The sequence below is a fragment of the Erithacus rubecula genome (assembly GCF_903797595.1).
Source record: "Erithacus rubecula genome assembly, chromosome: 6".
NCBI lineage: Eukaryota > Metazoa > Chordata > Aves > Passeriformes > Muscicapidae > Erithacus > Erithacus rubecula.
The window spans coordinates 32,219,108-32,237,207 of NC_136688.1; the positions used below are offsets into that span (position 1 = coordinate 32,219,108).

The following is an 18,100-nucleotide window of genomic DNA, read 5'->3' on the forward strand; positions in this document are numbered from 1 at the left end:
TATTTACTACTCCATTAGTTTTCATTGGGAAAAAAAAAAAAAAAAAAAAATTAGAGGAGTGTTTCAAGGCTAAGAAGGCCAATGGCATCCTGGTCTATATCAGCAATAGTGTGGCCAACAGGACCTCAAGAGTGATTGTTCCCCTGTACTCAGCACTGGTGAGGCCACCCCTCGAGTTCTGTGTTCAGTACTGGGCCCCTCACTGCCAAAGAGACGTTGAAGTGCTGGAGCATGTCCAGAGAAGAGCAGCAGAGCTGGTGTAGGGTCTAGAAATTAAGTTATGTGAGGGCAGGCTGAGGGAACTGGGGGTTTTTAGCCAGGAGAAGAAGAGGCTCAGAGGAGACTGTAGCAGTCTCTACAACTGCCTGGAAGGAGACTGTAGCCAGGTGACTCTTCTCCCAGGTAACAAGTGGCAGAACAAGAGGAAAACTGCAAGTTGCACCTAGGGAGGTGGAGTTTGAGTATTAGGAATAATTTCTTCACCAGAAAGGTTACCAACCATTGGAACAGACTGCCCAGGGAAGTGGTGGAGTCACCACCCCTGGAGGTATTTGGAAGATGTGTTGCAGACTTGATGCTTAGGGACATGATTTAGTGGCAGACCTGGCAATGTTAGATTTACAGCTGGACTCAATGATCTTGGAAGCCTTTTCCAACCAAAATAATTCTACAGTTCTACAATTAAGATACATTTGTTCTTTTTCTAGTTACCAGGCAGGTTTCTCATATTGAAAGGTTCTGTTCTTGGACTTCCTGAAGTCCATACAGGATATAGTCCTGAATTACTTTTGTTCTAATCTCACATCTGATTTTGAATAGGAGGTTGGGTTATATCATCTTGCTCTAATCTGATTTATCCTGTGATACCATGCAAGAGGAATATAGCCACCTTAGAATTCAGTGTAGGGAGAATGAATCTTTTGCTTAAAAGTGTTTGAACAGTTGAGCATTTGGTAGCCTCTTTTTGTCACAGTCTAGAACCATATCCAAATAACCAATTTCTGTCTTCTAGCAGGAATTCTTTTGAGAATAAATAATGAAATGTTTTGAGATAAAGAAATGGCGTTTTATCCTCTGGAATAGAGTGTCTGGTTTTGAACGTGGGCTGATTTCTGACTTATTTAAATAGAACTTGGTATCCAGACAAATTTTTTTGGGTTTTCCCCCAAAGTTTATTGTTCAGAATCTCACTCCTTTAGCAAGTAAAGAGAATACAGAGCAATAAATGTAATATTACAACCGCAATTTATTTCTTATGTTGTAGATCTGCATTTTGAGCTATGTTCTATTTGGGACAACTAACATTATGCAAGAGCACAAAAGCTTTATGTCAGACCTACAAAACTGGTACACCATATTTGTATTGAAATCAGTAAGAACTGTGTTATCAATTCAAAAAGGAACAAAATCAGATCCTTAGTCTATATTTATCTCAAACATGCATGCACTTTAAAAATCCTTCCAGACCACAACTGATCCATATTAATTAGCTGACATAAATGTTAGCCCTCAAATATTCTACTGTCCTATTTTTTTTCTTAACCTGCAGCAGTTTTTGAAGAAAATTCAACTTGACATTGTTTAATAGATTTAAAGTACAGGAATTGAAAGCTATAAAAATGTGGCATAGAATAAGCATATTTAATCCAGGAAGCAAGGAATGAACATATAGTCTGACAGAATGTTGTTGTTTTTACTACATCTTGTTTAAGAGCTAAAAAGAAACCTGATAAAATATGTTTCTGGCATGGGACTAACATTACTGTTTTGCCTGCTTTCTTTCTGATATTTCTCAGGCCATAGAATAATTGCTTCCAAATAAATTTCATTTGCTTTATAAAGTATATTTCTCAATCTAATGTATTAATTGCACACATAAAATTTGATTTGGTTCCATTCATTTTACACAACCAATAGCATAGACTTAGAAAGACTTGTGTGATTGTCATATATTCATTCTTGTGTTCAGATCTCTGAACTGTCATAATAATTCCTGTCATTATACCAATTTTATCATTATCCCCACTGGTAAGAAATACATGCTTGCAAATCTGTAAAATATATAGAATACATTAAATTTACAAGGAGCACTAATTCACTGATAAAGAATTTAAAAATAAAATTTTTCTTCTTCAGTAAAGTTTCTAGAAAGTTCATGGAATGGAAGAATAAGTTTGATATATATTCAAAAATAATTTCTCAAATTAAAGTGGTTTTTGCTGAAGTGTATCTTGCTGATAATTTCTACTTGAGAGAAGACTATATATATATATATTTATATATATACACCCACAGACTTTTTCTGGTTCAAAATCAGAAGTCTAATTATTAATATATTGTTAATACACAGGACATATTCAAGTGTACTGGTAATATGTGTTCTTGGAGCTTTGTAAGATGTGCAGTCTCCAGTGAAGCATCATCAACTTTCAAAATGCTGCAGCATATTAGTGAACAATGTCCTTGACTGTCTTTTGCACTGGTAGTATAATTGTACTTCTCATAATTTAAATATACTCACATATTTATTAACTCTCAGTTTAAAAAGTGTTGTGTGAGGTGTCCAGTTTGTTCCTGTGACTTTCAGTATCCCATTGACTGTGTCTATAAGCAAGATTACATATTCTGTGTTTTATCTTCTCTGTTATTATTGACAGTCTTTAACTTTAAACAGGCAGGACTCCTGCAATTGTATGTGTCCTTTAATGTATGTCCCAGTTTTAATATACCAGAGTTAGTACCAGGTCTTTATTTTGAATCTCAAGATACTTTAACCTTTCTCTAAGACCAGATCAAGGTACTAAGAGATTGTTAAGTTCTGGTAACAATAGCTCCTTCCATTTTCCCATCCAACTCCTTCCAGTTTATTGCTGTTTTCCTCTTGAGCCTGTCCTGCCCTAGACTGCATGTATCTGAATAGGGCAGATCCCAAGAGAGAGCAGTACTGGTTTCCACAGTAGCAGTGGCTGTGTCTTATCAGCTCTGAGCATGGCCTGGGCTTGTTCATACCTTTCTCTGTAAAATTGTCCTGACATATTTGAGTGTTTGGACATACACTCAAAATCACTCAGTGGTGATTTCTGCTACCTCCAAAGGTTACTTTCTGTTGCAGAGTAGGTCTAGGTGGGTGACAGAATTTACTTATGCTACTGCCTTTCAAACATAGAATACCATTTTACTGGGACAGAGGATAAAGTGGAAAAGTACTGATCTTTTATAAATTTGTAAATTTTCAGGCCTAGTATGCAGACTTTTAAAAAATTTTGCTTCCTTGATGTGGCTGCCAGAAAGCAAATTATATCAAGAGACCAGCTGTTCAATTGCCATTTATTAATTCAGCTCAGGTAGTAGAGGTTGCTAACCATCTGTATGAGGATCCATTATTGACACATTTGGTCTCTGATTTGATTTGGATATTATTAATCCTACAAGTAGATCTGTCCTTTTGGGTCTTCATCTGTCAGCCAAATAATATTGATAATGTAGCAGGGAATAACAGACACTTTTCTTCAAATATTTTTAATGTGAAACACATAAGACGTGTATCTGTAATAGAAAAGGTAGAAATTATGATACTCGGAAATCAGGAAAGATGGTTGAGGAGATAGTTGTTCCAAGTTAGTGGATTTCAGGTGGACTTCCAGCATGTCATAAGATTAGTAAATAGTCTTCAGTAACTCTTATAACATCTTGAATTGAAATGTATTGTGTACTCTAGCAAAATCACAGAAAAGAAATAAAAGTAGCATTTTTCTTATTAGGACTTAAAATCATTGGAGTGAAAGAAGCAAATGCTGCCAGAGGCCTTCTCAAGTAAACCTCTGATCAGATAATATGGAGGGATTTTTGGTATAAAGAAGTTGTCATTTATTTTAAATTGTCCAAATAAATATTAGAAATGTGTTGTTACCTGACAGAATAAGCTGAGAACCAGGAATATATCTACTTGGCATATTGTAACAGGTTATTGGAAATTATTACAGCCGGTGTTACGGGTGTCAAAAGAAGCTAAAGGTTTGTAATGCAAATTAGAGACAGATAGCTTTCTGTCATCCTGAGACCAGATGTGAAGTTTTATTGAACAAAGTGTAGTCCTGATGGTGAACTTCTCAGAGGCAATCCCTCATAACATGCGAGAGCATTATTGGCGCCGTGCTGAGACCACAGAACGTATTAGAAGCAGGAGGATTAGTTTAAGCTGACATATATACTTAGTAAGATGCTGTTAAGCTGTTAGAAGTCTTTAACATAAATTTGACTATTTCTTTCTTATTCTCATTCAAATGTGCATTAATATAAATGTGTCAGGATGATTTGCTATACCGTGCAGTTGACTAGATTATACTTCCGTATAGGAATGATGAATGCTTATAAGTCATCACATTATGATTTAACAAGCCTTGTTCAAAAGATGTATGCAAAATATTTTTGAATATTTATTTGGGAATAGAGAAGGTCCTGTGTTCACCAGACACCATATTACACAATGCCTCCTTAATACTAAAGAAAAAATGGAGTGGGAATATAAAAAAGGCAAAAGAAAGCAGGAATAGATGTCTGGTAGGAACATTAAAATAAATATATAATTAGTGTTTAAAGTGGATCTGCTCTGTAAATGTGTAGGTCTAAAAGTCCCTTAGTACTTATGAGTTTATCAAATTTCAATGATACTATATATATTTTTTTGGAATTTAATATGGGCTGAGTATAATTCAGTTCAACTATAAAATATCTTACATGCCATGGGACTTTTTGTTCTGTTGCAAGAGAAGCCCTGGTGGTTAGGCACTCAGAGTCCTTGCAATGACAGAGTAGCACCCTGACACATGTACAGCATGCAGCTTTGAAGCCAAAGATTTTCCATCTAGTAAGTATTCTATCTGATAAAACATGGCATTGTCAACACATTTTCCAGATGTTTTCCAAAACACAGAGTTTCCAGTAGAGAAATAATCCCTTATATAGTGTGAATCTGAGAGAGGAGGAGGAGGATCAATTGAAGATACCAAGATGCATTTTTACAATAATGAATATCTGTGTTCACTGAAGTTTAATTTTTTTTTTTACCAATATACTTTAAATTCACACTGGAAATTTATTTCAACTTAACTTTCTTGATGCATATGCCATTGTACAATGGAAAAAAATTCCCCATGGGCACAACTGGAATCTTAACCTTCACACATTTTTTTGTAGGTCTACACATTCTCATATGAGAAATTTATATTTGCTCACCAGTTGTGGAGAACTTACTCACATGAGTAGAAACTAAACAGTCATTAAGAGCTCTTTACTGAGTAACAATGAAGCAGGTAAATAAATCCTTTTAAAATCAAATTATAGCCATTAGCTCAAGTTTTGTGGGCACTAACTAAAATGAAGTATTTGTTGTGGCTGAAAAAAAAATATTTTAAAATGTTGTGATGGTATCTGAAATAGACTGCAAAGCTTGGTTTTCCACTGAATTCTGTTAATTTATTCTCAATGGAAAATGTGAGAAGAATTGTGAACCTGAAATAGGAAAATTTCAATTTTAATTTGTTGGGTTTCCTATTAAGAAACAGTTATAATAGCACAAGAAGGAAAAAAAAAAAAGTCACATCAGTATTTTGGGAAATTAATTAGCTTATAATACACAGAAGCAATTAGAAAATAGTGATTTGTGAGTATGTTTGAAATGATGTATATGTAATGACATTTTAAATGGATAAAAGTAACTAAAATTGGTCTTGAGCCACAGAGGTGGCAATCTTGATATTGCTACCCAAACTATCCAGTCAAAAGAACTGATTTATTAAATGACTGTTAAGATGCTGACATTTTAAACTGTTCTATTTTTTTTCAAGGTTGTGCTGGTATTGTAGATGCTGCAAGTCAGTGCATACTTTTTTTTTTAGCAGAATATCTCACATGAAATTATGGAAAAGGATTTTTTTTGTTTGCTATTCAAGACATGGGTAATTGTTTTAATAGTAATGTTGTCTCTTGACTGAATTTGGATAGAGAAATGATTTATGCCTGTGAGGCAGCTTAAAGTACATTAGATCCTGCTTTAGGCCTTCTGTCTTTTAGGATGGGAAATTTATTTTTTAAGTACACAGATCCTAGATTGAGAAGAATTCAGCACCTCAGTGCCAAGGCCAGGGACCAAAGCCAGAACTCATGTTTTTTTCAGAGTAGACTACTTGTGACTTCTCAGGGTTGTGTATTGCACAGTTGTACATAAAAAAGCTTGCCTAAGGCTTTAAATGGAAACAAATTCTTTAATTCTTTCACCCAATATTTATTTAGAATATCCTGTTATATCCTTAATGCAGAACACTAGCAATATATGGGTGAGGTTATTTTAAAGGTATGGTGTACAACTTCATGTCTCTTTTAGAATTTCTTCCACTAAAATCTAAGATACATTTATAGGTTACTCTATCCATATATGTTTTCACTTTATTTTGAAGTGTTCCTGACTAATTGACTGGGGTTATATAGCTTTTATAAAATAATTCATTCACTGAATGAATTACCTGTATAAACTAATTTTCCTTTTGAAATTTTACATCTTTCCTACAGGTGACCTGTCAGAAAACAGACCTTTTGTTGAAAAAAATCATAGGTTATAAAGAAGAATTTCCAAAATGATCTAACATGTTGAAAACAGATTTGCTTTCCTCACATATGCAGTTTGGAAGATGCTAGACTCCAGTGATACAGGCAGTGGCTTTGCTGCCCAGTGATAGTTAATATGTTAACTCAATAAATATGGAATGAGAACTCAGTCTATTCTGTAATGAGTCAGAAGGGTAATTTGATAATCAGCTCTATAAGTAATCAGAACAAATTAATACCCTTCTAGAAAAATGGTATCTTCTAGACAGTCCAAGTGTACATGGTCTGTCCATAATGCATAAAAATCTGTAAAACTGTATAAAAGTGCATAAAATGCATAAAGCACAAACACCTTACTGCAACAATAAAACTAATTTTGAGAAACTGTTTAGTATTTTGTTGACAGAGAACAGCTATAAAAGCATGGTGTCAGCCATGCAATCATTACTAAATTTGTATAATCTGATGTTTAATGTGAGAGGAATATATGACCTGTTTAACAACCCAGAAACCATTTGTAACAAACACTTTTTAAGGACACATCACAGATTGCAGTTTACAATTACATAGGAAAATTTTCTCTGAGACTGCTTCAACGTGCCAATATTTTGATACCAATTTAATGATTCCAAATCTGTAAACATTTAAAGAACTTTGATTTCTAAAGAACTTTTAACTATTTATATAGATCCATCTCTGCATTACTTTTTATTTACAAGTGAAGAGGAAAAAAAACTATGATGGTATTTGGATGAGTGAATTACATCTGACATAGGAAGTCCACTGAGCTTAAAACAAATGTAGGCTCAAAATGAACTGGGCATAATATCATAACTGCATCCCTTGTTATTATTTGTTCTAGATTTTTATTTAGGACCTTGCTTGAAACAGAATACTGCAGTAGATGAACCTTTAGCAGGACTAGCTTGTCTTCTGTATTTCATCTTCTTTAGTACCAAAGTGCTTGTCATTTGCTCTTTGTCTAGCAAACCTGAAAACTAGATCTATGAAAGAAAATACTCAATTTTGCAAGGAAGAAGTGTGTACAGTTACATTTCCAACCAGTTGGCTGGCTGACCATTGTCAGTCATTCTGTGACATAAGCTCTGCACTGAAAAGTATCAGTTCTGCTCAGAGCAGTAATTTCTGTAACTCTTAAATAGAAAAAGCGTAGGTGAGGTTTCAGAACTACCACTGAGTGATAGCCAGAACCATCCATAAATCTAGTTTGAATGTCCCCTGTAGTTCTCCCTTCTCCAATATCTCAAAGTTAATTTATTTCTGTAAGATCCTGCCTTTTGTCAACTGTGGACACCACTGATGGTGCTTATCAGGTTTTGTCAGATGCCTTGACTGTTGTAAGACAAGCTGGGCTTTCCTTGTTGGGATTTCTGCTCAAGATAAGCAGCTGCTGAAAATATAACTTCTAAGAGTTCTAATAAGTGTAACAGTTAAATGGGTAATGCCTTAAAGTCCTTTTGTAAAATGTCCCAGTGTCAACCCTGTTGAAACCCTCTGTTCTGCAAGCAGTAGGATGTGGTATCTTCTCTTCTTTGTCCAGATATATCTGTTCAATATATCTGGTATCAAATACACTTGTCAGGAGTCTGTCAGCATTGGATCTGAGCAGTCTCTGAGGCTATCCAAAATGTTTGGCCATTTGCTTGGAGACAGACATTATTTTTTTGTTATCCAATGGCATGAAATAATTGGTTACAAAGTTGTGAAGTTAAAAAAGAAATCAAAATTATATTCTGATTCAAACCCCAAATGCAGGCAGAAACTTAACAGTATGAGAAGATGGCACTGCAGGCAGAGTTTGATTTAGTAGCCTGGATTTAGTTGTTTGTCCATCTGGGTAATGGAAGCCAAAGAAGCTGCTTTCCTGAAGTCCAGACACAGCATGGACACAAGAATTATTTATTGACAGCATGAAAAGTGATGAGATGCCTTTGTACTCCATTGTCCAGTTGTTTCTCCTGCCCTTGGCCCTTCTCCATAGTCTGACATGTTTCTTTTCAACATAGAGAGGAGGCCTGAAGACAGAATGCAGAGTAAGGAAGCAAGGCTTGTTTGTACTCCACAGAGATGGTCAGAGCCAAAAAGACTCCTGTGTTTGCTGCCTCTGGTACATACTCAAAGTTGCACTGTGCATCCAAATTTAGCATCCTCAACACTCAGCTTACTGGTTTCATTGTTACTACTCAATAGCTTACCTTCTCTTGGGTTATTTTATGCAAACTGTATGCAAAGGTACATATGCTTTCATGCTCGTGTTTTGTTTCTTGATCTGTTTTTTTTTTTTTTTTCAAGTCTTCTAAAAGTGGATCTGGATTTTTTTCTTCTTCTTCTTTAAAATTCTGGGAAAAGCTGTGGCTAAAAAATGTTCTGAAGGATACTGCTTCATAATTATTTTCTAATTTTTAAAAGTGTCACAAATCGTATTTATGTTTAAAATATTTTCAGCATGCATTTGTAAAGGACAGTTTGTTTTTGAAAATCCTCTCAAAGCTATTCTCTGAGGTAGAAGCAAATATATAAAAACTATGCTTAGAATCCATAAAAGTACTGTAATTTTGTTCAACCACTTTACTGCCCACAAATTGGGCTTGGGATTTCATTTGACTTCTCTGGTATAATGATTCCATTTCACCATGAAAAAATGGAGAGGAAGGTTGTTTTCTTGTTTTTGCCATCTGCACTGTAACTTATAATCCAAGATCACAGCTGTAGCTAACCATCAAAAGAAAGTATTTTGCCATTGTCACACTTCATGCAATTAGACTTTGCATAATATATGCAGCTGTGCTCCCAATAGTCTATTTCTTCTTAAATTTCTGATAAATTTAGGTTTAAAACAGCATAAAGTTATTATGTATTAGTGAGTAATTTCAATCCTTATTAAAACAAGCAATGAAAAATCCACTATTTTTTAACTTGCTTTGGACTTTGCTCAATCTTTACAAGTAATTCATCATATCAACTAGGTTAAAATCCAATTTGTAGCTCTAATCCATTGATATTGAAAGTGCTTTTATAAAGCAGTACACTTTAGTCATGTCTCTTCTACTTGCACTGGGAAGTTTGTATCACCATTGGAAAAAGGTAACTTTTTCCATTGTGGCAAACTAGAACGTTTCTTCTCTTTCTACATTACTTCTGAATAGCAGTGAATAGAATTACTTCTGAATAGAGTGTAGCCAGTAGATAGAGGGATGTCTGTTGGGATACCTGAAATACCATGATAGGATAGTCACAAAAGGAGACCACCAAACTGGAGAAAATCCAAAGAAGAGCCACTAAACTAAAAGGTCATGTGAGTGACACATAGAACAGAGGAAAAAGGACTGAAGGAACTGGCTTAGCTCCACCTAGGGGAGAAGGTTCCACCTATGGAGGTTGCAAATTGCAGTCTTCCCCTACCTTAATAGGCATTTCAGAGAAGGAAAGGATTTTTTCAGAGATGAACTGCACCAGGATAAGGAGCAACAGTTACGAGTTGCAGCAGAAGAAATTCCATTTGGACACAAGGATTGAATTTTTCTCCACAGGACTGAAACCCACAGGCTGTGACAGACAGCTCCACTTTGGAGATCCTAAAAAACTGACAGCACGAGGCCATTAGAAAATTGGTCAAATGTCTAAATTTGCTCTTGCTCTGGTCATCAGGGAGATTGGCTATATAGTTTCCAGAGAACCTTACCGCCCAAAGTTAGTCTGTAGTTCCCAAAACTATTCCATTATTATATATTATTATTAAATTACAATGAATTGGCCAAAACCAGTGACATTTAACTGCAGATTCAGAAAGAAAAAAAAACCTCTTTCTTTCTGTCTGACATTAATACTCCACATTCTTACAAAAGATTGCTCTCACTACTACTTGAATAGTAATTACTGAAACGAACAAGCAGGTTTTTTCTATTGGAGCATATCTTTGAAAGAGAAATGTTTCATTAGAAGTGTCTGGACTCTTTGGTTTTGGTGGGGGTTCTTTTTAACTCATTTCTCTATAGTTTGCACATTTGTGCTTTCTTCTTTCCATCTCTTTACCTTAACAGAACTCACACAAGTTCAGAATTAGAATCATTGGGCTGTTATCTAGGTAAAGTATTTCTTATGAGAGTCAAAAGCCAATGTGCTTCCAGAGTCAAATTCATTTGATAATGATTGAGGAATCTGAGTCTAAGGAATCCTGTTATGAAGTTCAATATTTATGTATCAGTAATGTCATATCTTCTATAGAAAAAAAAACTTTCTTTTCCTCATTTAAGCATGTTGGCTATATCATTTGATATGGGAGCTAGATACTAATTTTACTAGGGTTTAGTAGGTTTTCTAAAATAATTCTAAAATAATCTGCAAGATAACATTTTAAGCTATAAAACCCCTAGAGAACTTAAAAACTTGGTTCAAAACTTTTGCTTATTTGGACTTAAAGATTTTAGGACCTTTGAAAATTAAAGCTTGTTCTCTTCACCTAATAGTAATATTGCTGGAAGAAAAAAAAAAAAAAAAGTATTTGGAAGCTGTTATTTCTAACATTTACAGAGTCCTAGCTTGTTTTAATTTCTTCTACCAGGAATGTAAGAGTTAGTATTCCAGATAATTGGGTGAAATTAGGTGCAAGAATGAAGAGTATCTCACCTCTTTTAAATATATCACAGCTATATCACATCCATTTATTGATGCTATGGATGTAAATTTCTTTGAAATGTACAAAGAAGCTCCTGTTTGTGATGCAGAAGAATTGACTTTGTAACTTCACACAGAATAGCAGAGTTATAGGGCTTTATTTCCATGAAGTTCCTGGCTTAAGTTACAGATGCTCAGCACCTCTCAAAATGAGCTTCTCTTTAGAGGCAGTACAATGGTGAGAACAGTTAAGTAGAGACCTGAAGAAGAATAAGAATAGTTTGTTGAAGTGCATGTCTTGCTCCAGAAAGGAGCCCAAGATCAAATCTGTTTCAAAATTGCTCTTCTAATGGCCATAACTTCATCATCTTAAAATAGTCCAGAGATCTTGTCATTTCCAAGCTTTTATGAAAAGAACAAATAGAAGCCAGCCTAAAGTGTTTTCTACAGTTATATACATGAAGATAAATATATTCTAATTTAGCTGATTGCTCTTTTTTTTCCCTGTGCATTAACTACATAGAATGTGCTTTGAATTCTTTTGTATTATATCATGTAGCATAACTTACCTGCTGTGATTTAATCAAGTATTTGGGTCACTCAAACTATAATAGCAACAGAAATAATAAGGATTTCTATCTTTAGATGTGGCTTTTTTAATTTTAGTTTTCTTGTGATTGTTTTTATCTGTGATAGTGTACAAAGTACATAAACTTTTGATCCTTTAAAAATTTGGAAACAGAAACCTCAGCTGTTTAACAGTGCTTTCATTAAAAATGTTGCTTGTCATTTTTTGCTTAACTTGGTTCAAAATACTTTATGCAGGAGTTTTGCAAACTTGTAAAGCATGTTAAAATTTCATTTTGATAGAAACCATGCTACATAATACCTCCTCACCACAGAAATTATTGTTTATTCTATAGTAAGTTTAGCACAGGATGCATATCCGAAAATGTCTTTGGCAAGTAGGAATTGAAAGGAACACTTTGGTGTTGGGTAGGAGTATTCTTTTGCATTTTTTCATGGATTTTACATTTCATTTTTTGTGAATATACTGCAGAGAGGCTAAGAAGCTTTTCAGGAGTTCTCATCACTTAAAACATACTCATTCACAGTCAATTATAATAACAAGACTTTATCAGTTCCATACTATAATAGATCTGCTCTAAGAGATGTCATATTTTTAGCTGTCTAGGAACCTCGATTATTTTAATCATTGTAAAACACATTTCAAAAATATCTAGTCATGTCTCCCATGCTATCATTTAGGAGAAAAAGCAAACAGTACACTTTTTGCAAGATGCTAAGACTTAGAAAGGATTGCCCAAACATAGGAAGATTGGTTTATTATTCTGGTACACAAAGGAAACCTGTCCAAGAGCTGATGAAAAAGCATCACACAGCAGCCAGAAGAAACCATGGAATTAGGGCAAGACCTTGGCCCATTTGCACCAGAATAATTCTAGTGAGAGACTGCAGTTTCTGGTTCATCCAAGGGATGGTCCCTGCTCTGATGTGTAATTTGTCAAAATAGATAAAACAAGCTCAATCTTGTTTTCAGCAAATACTAAGAATCTGAGCTATGAAAATCAAGTCATTAGCTACTGTTCTTTTGGGTTTAGGTGGAATGAAATCTGAACCTATGGAAATTAACAGAAAATATGTTATTAGCGTCACTGTGGAAAAACTCAAGCACAGTTGACCCAGTTCAAAGGCACTGCTTAATGCTTCATTTTCAATAGGGATGATAGAAAATGTGAGGCTTCATATTGAAGTACTCCACTTGCTTGATCTTTTATGCTCTTCCATTTTGGTCTCCTGGTTTTGTCCTTTCTTTTAACTTCCATTCATCCCTTTTTATGGACCACATAAATCATGTCTCAGCCTTGAGTCATAAAATGCAAGAGTAAAACTTGAAAGCAGCCACAGTGGGCCAAAAAACAAGAGGCAGCAGTCTATAGTTTCTTGATCCAGAAAAAGGAGATGCAACTGACACAAACCAGAGTGTAGCAAGCAGGATTATAAAGCCAAAGCTTCTGTTTTAAAATCTTATTATTCTGTGCTGACGATAGAGTTGGTAGCCAGAAGCAGCAAGCAAAACCGTGTACAGAAATTCACAGCTTGGATTCTACTGGGTGTTATTTATTAAATCAGGAGCCACTGATATGTTTCTTTGTTTCCACTGCAGAAGAAAAATAGTGGCATGGAAACAAAAGAAACTTGATAGACCACACACAGTCCACACAGGTCATGGACAATCCAACACATTCACCCTGTTTGTTGTTGCCAATATTTGAAAAAAGAAAATTTTTTGTATTAATGAAAGGAATGGAGAGATTGGAAATAAAACAAAAAAATAATTTTAAGCTCCTGACACTGAAGTAGTGAAGTAGCAATGTGTCCCCAGAGATGTGCTGAGTGCTGTCTGGTGCCATTGGAATCTGCATGGAGACAGCTGGACTCCATTTGAGGTAGAGGTAGAGTCAGTGGCCAGAGCAGCACAGCTTTGATTCAAAGAGAAGTTCAGCTTTGTGTTGGTATCAGGATTCCTAAGCAAACTGGAACTTTATTCTGAAGCATTATGCAAGTCAGTGATTATGATGGACCAGAGCTTCCAGAGCTTGCATGATAAAGTTGGAAATTTGGCTTTGATTTGTTGAGACATTACAAAAACAGTGTTGCCTCTCATTATACTGCACAGCTACTTAATTTTTAATTTGTAATAATGTGCTTCCTTTTTTTTTCAGTTACCAAGAACATCTCAGTGCCATAGGAAATGCTCACTGTCATTGACTGAATAGGCTCAAATTATTGTCCCCTCTGTCACTGACCTTGAGCAGATTCTCCATGACCTCAATACATGTTTGTGCAAGATCAAGAGATTTCCACAGAAGACTTGTGGCCTCCTATGTTATGTTTAAGCACCAAGAACATTTCATGAATTCAAATCACCTTTCATTTATTCATGTTTTACAGATGGTGTTCTGTCTTTCCTTTTATAAAAGCAGTCCTACACTGGGCTTGGTGTATGTTTATTCAGGGCTTTGTCCTGCACAGAATACCCTGGAATCATGTTGATTCCATTATATGGTAACATACATTTTTAGTTAGCATCAACTTTTAGTTGGAAAACAGAACATGAAGTAGCCTCTGTACATTTACTTCATGGTACACAAATTTGACCCATGGCAGTGATAACTTAGCCTTTTACTTTATATAAAATAGACTGAGAAATAATTACTTGTATGGTTCCTATACTAAACCACATGTTATCAATTCAGAACAGCAAGATGTTATGATTAGAAATACTTATGCTTTAGGTACTGCAAAACACTCAAAATTAATGTGGTTTGCAATGTAAACCAGAATTATTTCTCTAGGACACAGAACAGCCATGAACTATTATTGCATACTTTTCAGAAATCCTCTCAGAATAAAAAAAAGGAAAATGAACACTTAAGAAAGTATTTGGGAGCTGTAGGAAATACCATGTTACCCTTTATTAGATTATAGTGGCATCAACAGAAAAAAAAGCTTTAAAAGAAGGGGCAAACTACAGTAACATGTACAGCATTATAAATTCTTTATGTATGTATTTATGTACCCCCTGGCTTGATGTGGAGATAGAGTACACCTTTAGGTAGACAGATAAGAGTAGATGCTTGGGAGAAACTTAGACTATATCATTTTCTTCCTTTTAAAAACCTAAGATAATCTATGGTAAATTCTTCACTGTCAATAACCTTGTTTTTTTAATATAAAGCTTCTCATCTACTTTTAGGTTCATTATGATGCTACAATAAAATAACATTTATAGACCTAAAATATACAACTTTAAGATATAGCTATTAATAAAGTTTAAATATTATTTAAAGCACTTTACATGTAATTCCTGATAGAAATTTAATATTTTATAACTCTCCTGGAAAACACTATATGAAACCAGGTATATTAAATTATGCCAAAATTATTATATAATATTCCATGTTGTTATTATTATGTGAGTCAATTTGATTATCCCAGCTTGGAATATTAGACTAGACATGAAAGGGTTGGAACTGTCTTATAAGTTAAAAAACTTATTTATTCATATATATATGTATATGCCTATGAATATTCTCTGGCTCTCTAGTCTATTCCAAGAAAAATTTCCCTTTGTCAGGCAGCTGATCCTAATATCATCTTAGAGTAGAAAAGATATTTTGAAGTACAGACTTCCTTCATGCTGTTTTAAGTATGGTTTTCTGTAGGTAAATACAAGCCCTTTGTGGCTATATTTAGCTTAAGTACTAAGCCTTTCTTTTTACCTTTGTCTTGCTGAACTGCTTAACAATTTTTGGGTTTTTCATGTGTTTATAATTTGCCTAAGCAGCCTGCAGCCACTTTCTTCCTGACGTTTTAAGAAATTTCAGATATTTTCTTCTAAGCTAGGATTCAGGCTAGGCTCAGTGTTTTTAGAGACCATTTTATGTTTCTAGTATTATGAAGTATCTAAATCATGTTACACTTCAGTTTTCATCCAATTGCATCCGATTGCAACTCTGCAAACTTACCTTGGCTTCTTTTTAGTTTTCAGAGTGCTGCATTGGAAGTGTTCTGTCCATTCATGAAGTGGGAACAGCATGGCAATAGCTGCTCAGGGGTCTCCAAACTCATTTTTCAGTGTACCAGTTGGAGAGACCATGCCAAGACAGAGAAAGAAAATTTTAGTCTTATACTGCTGATATTGTACTTTACAGACCATATCTCATCTATTATTCTGCCATCCATTACCTCACAGGAAACTAATGGGAGATGCACAATTTTTCATACAAAAGGTAAATTATATAGGAACTAAACAACTGTATTTGATTTTCATATAGCTGCAAGTTAAATTGCAATAATTTGGGGACAAGTACATTTTGCCTCTTGAATGATCAGATTCAACACTAGATCTGATATGGTTCTCAGAGAACAACCCTTCTGCCAAATGTTCACTGTCATAAAAAAAAAAACAGGCTCACAGAAACACTGTAATCCTTAACAAGTACTGTGTAAAACAACTGCTGGTGTTCCTGCAACAATTCTTGTTAGTTTCACTAGTTGTGCTAAATTTGCAAAGTGACAATTCCATGTTAGCTCATTTGATAAACAGCCTTTGACCATATATGAATCTTTTATCTCCTCCTAAAGGCTAAACATATCTGAATGGTTGGAATTAATTGCATTAACTTCATTAATCTGTTTCATGATCTTAAACCTCCTACGGGTGTTTTAATCTGGTGTTTGAGGTGACTTTCTTGATCACGCCCAGGCTTCATCCTACAGTTGTGAACTGGAGTTGACTAGTTCACTAGGTTGACTTGAAGCTGTTTGACTGTGATTGTTGCTTGTCTTCTTTATGGATCACAGAGTTTATGTTAGATAAAGCTCCTAAAAAGTCAAGTAATGAACAGGAAAGAAATAGAATTTGTCTAAAATTTGCTAAAACATTTTATTGTCCCTAAAAGCATGATCATGACCTTCTGTTGAAGTGGATAGAATTTGTAGCCCCCAGGAGCATTTCACATAGATTTCATTGCAAGATTGAAGCTAAAATGAAAGGCCAGATAGTTCACAGCCATTCTTCAGGCTGTGGACTGAAAAATTATAACTACTGGAGTAAGTTCAGATGGTTAGCAATTAAAGAAAGACTGTCAACATTCTCAGTCTTCTGTCCATGCAGAACTTGTTGAAAATTCACTAAATTCACCAGCATTAGTGTCATTTCCAAGGGAATATGCAGCTTACTGCAGCAAAGAATTACCTGGAAGAATGGATTCCACTATTCTGACTTGTATTGTAGATTTCCAATTTTATTCCTCAGCTGTTTCTTTAGTAGTCATGTATTTACATACAAATGTTTTTAATATATGAAACTATTACCAACCTAAAAGCTATTTCCTTGTTCTTACATATCCTCACTAAGAAACAGAAGGTTCTAAAATCACCAGTTATGTTTTTCATCTTGTGTCTTCAGAGGTTTTGTTGGAATTTTGTAAGCAGCAGAGTGCTGGTGGTGAAAAATAAAAAATATTCCTAGCTGTAGTACTTTTTATATTTTGATCTCAGGAGACCTTAGAAAGAAGTTTAATTTCATCACCTGAATTTTACTGAGAAGTAACCTGGAGACAAGAGAAGGAGGTAATGACTTATTCACGTTTTCTCAGTAAGCCTGTGACAGAAATTGAACTTTTGTCTTCTGAATTCTAGCCAAATATTTTCTCAAGCCTACTCTCCTTCTGCACAGGAGCACAGATTCCAAAATGCCAAAAGACATAAAAAGCAGACAATGTAAGCAGGTGCAAATGAGCACACAATTCATAAAATCCTGGCTCTACATAAGTTGGTGGCAAAACTTCCTTCAGCTTTTATGGAGTCAGGATTTTCATCAGGTCAGACCATGCCATATTTACACTAATGGGTCTTTTCAGATCTAATCTCTTTTTTTCCCCCTATATACAGTTTGAGTTACCATAGGTTCTCTAATTAAGCTTGATACGTAATTAACTGTCAGCTTATATTTCTGAAACAGACATTACCCCTATTCTTTGAATTCCTTTTGTTTTAAAGAAAAAAATATGTGCTGCCTGTTCTGAAACACACTAAGCCTGGTTTGTACCATTATCATTCTGTCAAATCTGTGTTCTTGGCTTGATTCTTTTTTATTTTTGTTATATACATATTACTTTTTCTTCTGGTGACAAATTTCTCTGTTACTTATAGATACTGTTTAATTAAATATATTTTCATTTGTGCTGTGACCACAAAGTAGGATGAAGAGAGATGTGCTATTGAAATTTTTAAGTGTGTTTTGGATTTAGAGCATACATGTTTGCTATAA

The 18,100-nt window shown here is 34.7% G+C and overlaps 1 protein-coding gene across 3 annotated transcripts in view; it reads left to right on the top strand.

Annotated features, from left to right (window-relative positions):
- Positions 1-18,100, top strand: part of DPH6 (diphthamine biosynthesis 6) — a 194,332-nt gene that overhangs the window by 155,156 nt on the left and 21,076 nt on the right. The gene's annotated exons all lie outside the window — the stretch shown is intronic.